Source organism: Echinops telfairi, unplaced genomic scaffold (genome assembly GCF_000313985.2).
Source record: "Echinops telfairi isolate 266 unplaced genomic scaffold, ASM31398v2 ScPeMD7_3;HRSCAF=10, whole genome shotgun sequence".
NCBI classification, from domain to species: domain Eukaryota; kingdom Metazoa; phylum Chordata; class Mammalia; order Afrosoricida; family Tenrecidae; genus Echinops; species Echinops telfairi.
Genome location: NW_022103899.1, coordinates 62,358,577 through 62,363,022, shown reverse-complemented (window position 1 = coordinate 62,363,022; position 4,446 = coordinate 62,358,577).

Genomic DNA, 4,446 nt, shown 5'->3' with positions numbered 1-4,446 from the left:
AACTTGTGAAGGGGCGGAGTCTAGCCTGTCAATTGGGTCGCAGCTTGATGACCTCATTTGGAGGTGCCATGGAGATAAATAGCTCCCAGGAAGCGGGACACATTCTCTGCTTCATCTTCCTCCTGAAAAAACACATGGAGCTATGCTAGAGTCCCGGAGCTGGAGGAGCCACATGGAGACCCCTGCCAGTGCTGAGATGGTTCCACCACCACTGGATCCACAGGACTTTACACCCACTGGCCTGTGATCTTCCTGCATTCAGTGTTGTTGCATGTGCTGTGTGAGTCTGAAGAGGACTTTATAGATCAATATCGGACATAAGGGCTACTATCAGATTTAAGGACTTTATCTGAACTGGGCTGGGATGTTTTCTCCAGATTCAATTGCTCTTGTCTATAAAGCTCTTTCTTATACACATATGAGCGTCTCTGGATTTGTTTCTCTAGTCAACCCCGACTCAAGCAAGCATAGATCAAATGACCAGTCCTTCTATGGTCTTCCTCAATCGCCGTTGAGCTTCCACATGCGTGCGAGGCAACTGAAAAGATGGGTAGCTTGCGTCAAGTGCACCTTAGTTCTTGAAGCCGCAGCTTGGTTGTGAACATGGGACACGTTCAGAGGGCCTTTGCAGTAGATTTGCTTGATGCACTACGTCTTTTGGCTTCCGGACTGCTGCTTCCAGGTATCCTGAGTGCAGATCCAACCAAAATGAGACTCCCGACTTCCGGGCTTCTTCCTTCACCACAATGTTGCTCCTTGGTCCAGCGAGGAAGACTTTTGCTTTCTGCGGGTTGAGGTGTGCCACGAGGCAGTCTACCATCTTCGATCATCCATCAGTCAGGGCTTCCGGCCCCCTTCCCTGGCAGCCAGCCTGGCTGTGTCCTCTGTGTGCTGGAGGCTCTTAGTGAGCTGACCCCAATCCTTACGCCCTGTTCCTCTTTGTGTGTCCAGCTTCCCCAGTTATCTGCAGAGAGACTGAATCCCTATGGCGAAAGGACACAAGCCGGATGCACGTCTTTCCTGATGACAAATTGTGCAGTGGCCCCGTCTCTTGTCCAAACAGTGCCTCTTGGTCTGTGTACAGGGCTGGGGACTTTCCACCGGTCCTGTGGCTCTCCATAATTTGTCATGACCATGCAGTCCAATGCCTTGGCAGCATCACTGAAACACAGCCTCACCCCCCCGCAGGACAGTTCTGCTCTGTCCCACAGTTACAGTGTTGCTATGAGTCAGAACCCCTTTGAGAGTCTGGGGTAGCTTCTTGGTTTCCTCTGCTCCACGATCCATTTGACACCAGCGATGAGATCCCTCTTTTGAATCCGCCTTGACCTTCCGGCAGTTCCCCGTCTGGGTACGAGGACTGCTGTAATTGTCTTGAACGATCTTCTGCAACTTGGCACGCGGTATTCACGACACTGTTTGGCAATCTCCACATCCTGTGTGGGGTCGCCTGGTTTGGGAATGGACACACATAAGGGTCTCACCCATCACAACCACGCACGGCGGTGTCCGAGGGATCCAGTGCTGGAAGGACAGACACGCCACAGGTGGGTGGCCGTATCAAACAGAAATCTATTTTCTCACAGTTCAGTCAGTTCCTCCCGCGCCCCCTCCCCTCCGCTGCTCAAAGTCCTACAGGACAGAGTAGACCACCTTTTGGGTTTCCATGGCCACAGTCTGTAGCAAGGCTTGTTCCTCCCATGGCTGGTGTAGTCCCAGCCTACTCCATCGCGACCACGCTTCTTACATCTGAGCCCACTGTGGCGGCCGGCCGCTGGGCCCGTCCATCTTGTCCAGGGCCTTCCTCCTCTCTGCTGCCCCTCGACGTCACCAAGCAGGAGGTCCTTCTGCGGGGGCTGGCCTCTCCCGACAGCTCGCCCACTCTCCATCCGTGCCTCCGAGGAGCAAGCTGGCTGTGCTACTTTCTAAACAGGTGTGTGGGTGCTCTGGCAGCCGGTGCACAGTACTTTCACGATCCTTCCCCAGGGCCACCATTCAAATGCACCGATTCTCTTCACGCTGCCGACACCCTGCCTTCATCCCTGCAGTGGGCAGCAGCACCGCGGGAACCCGGGGAGACTCTGGGAATGAAAGGGGGAGACACGGAGACGGGACGTGGCCTCTTGGTTGGTAGCTGAGCACTTAACCACTATATGATCAGGTGTCCTTGTCCCCCAAGCAGAGGAGTTAGGGGTCGGAGCGCAATCCAATCCCCAGCACTGGCGAGAGGACGCATGCTGCTTTTAGGTGCCGCAAGTCCGCTCAGGCTCATGCATTCACAGCAGACCTGCACACAGAAGAGCCCTCCTGGCCCCTCGTTCTTACGTGTGAGCCCGCTGTGGTGGCTGCTGTGTCCATCAGGGCCTTGCTCTCTCTCGCTGGCCCTTCCCTTTACCAAGCACGGCGTCCTTCTCCAGGGGGTTGGTCTCTCCTGCAGCAAAGTCTAAAGGACGTGAGATGAAGCTCTCCGGCCTGGCCTCGAGGGAGCAGTCTGGCGGCCCTTCTCCCGGGACGGCTCTGCTGGAAGAACGTCAGGAAGAAGAGACGAGCAGGTGGGGCGAGTGACAGGTGTCCCTTGGAGAGCATCGTTTCCCAGGCGCCAGCTGACGATGGGGCTGTGCTTTATCTCTGAAAATACTTTTTGGGGTTTTGTAGATAATCCCACTCCTCCTGGCAGGTCCCCATAATCCCCTCCCCTCTGGCTCCCACAGTTAATCACCTTGCATTTAAAAGCATCCATGGAGTAGAGGCCCCCCAGGGGGACTGGATACAGCCCATTTCTGGGGGCTAGGCTCCCTCCCCTCCTTGTTGTCCCCAACTCAGGCTGAGCTCCTGCAGGAGGAAGCCAGGATGGGGTTTAGGCAGGTTGGACTGAGAGGGGTTGGCTGCATGTGGATGGAGGTGAGCTACCGGGAGCTCTGTTCAAGAACGAACTTGCTCTTGGGCTGGGGGAGGGAGCACACTGGAAGCCTGAGACCACGGAGTACCAGCAGGGAACTTCGGAGACCACGCTCCTCATAAACAGCTCCCAGAAAAGAACGGAGCGCCACGAGGGGTGGTGGTGGTGGAGCGTGTCTACCTGGCCTCTCCAGGGCTGGTCCCCACGGTACCACCACAGTGCAGGAGCCTAGGGGTCTCCCTGCTCGGTTCTCTTTCTCCCCCTCTGGTCTGAAGACTCCCTCCCTCCACACCTGCTCCCTTCCGTCCATCTCTCACAGGTGCCAACCCATGACACACAGTAGGGCTGCACACCTGGTAGATCCTCCAAGGGAGGAAGATGAGGTTCCCAGCTCTCTGCTCCTGAAAGGGCTGACAGTCCCAGATACCCACAGGACGGTTCTACTCCGTCTCACGGGGCTGCTGTGAATCCGCATCGACTTCGTGGACCCATGATGCAGCCGACGCCTCTTTTTATCACACCCCACTTCCTGGTGACTCCGGTGTTTTCTTTTCACAAATTGAAGGTTGGTGACAACCGTGGTGCTGACCAGGTCAGAGGGTGTCCTTTCCCACGTCCCGTCTCCGTGTCTCCCCCTTTCATTCCCAGAGTCTCCCCGGGTTCCCGCGGTGCTGCTGCCCACTGCAGGGATGAAGGCAGGGTGTCGGCAGCGTGAAGAGAATCGGTGCATTTGAATGGTGGCCCTGGGGAAGGATCGTGAAAGTACTGTGCACCGGCTGCCAGAGCACCCACACACCTGTTTAGAAAGTAGCACAGCCAGCTTGCTCCTCGGAGGCACGGATGGAGAGTGGGCGAGCTGTCGGGAGAGGCCAGCCCCCGCAGAAGGACCTCCTGCTTGGTGACGTCGAGGGGCAGCAGAGAGGAGGAAGGCCCTGGACAAGATGGACGGGCCCAGCGGCCGGCCGCCACAGTGGGCTCAGATGTAAGAAGCGTGGTCGCAATGGGGCGGGGCGATGACCAGAAGCCACCGGACGGCACCTCACAAGCACCACTGGGTCGAAAAAGAAGAAGAAAGAGTACTGTGACAATAGTTGTTTTTTGCAGCGGTCTAGAACCCACTTTGGCTGTCTCAGAGGCCTGGCTAAAACTGTCTTTCTCATCTACCTCCGCCCAGGTGTATGCTTACCAGCACAGAGATCCGCTTCAGCCACGGCCCACTCAGGACGACAGGCTCTTGGCCAGGTGTTTCAAAAGAGGATATTGAATGCAGACTCTTGTTTGCGTAGGACGTGGAAGGGGTGACAGAGGAAATACAGACTCGTAGGACAGCCAGCACCTTAGCCAGTGCCCTAAGTCATCAGGGCTTCCTCACCCCCGCCCCCTCCACCCCACCCCATGGAAGCTGGAGTCCTTTCAAGCCCCCCCTCTAGAAGCAGGGCCCCCAGAGGGGTGGGCTGTTTTGCAGGGAAATAGAGGCCTGGGAGATAGGCAGCCTGTTGTGGGTTGAACTGGGCCCTCCCCCCAAAAGAGATGTTGGAACCCTAGCC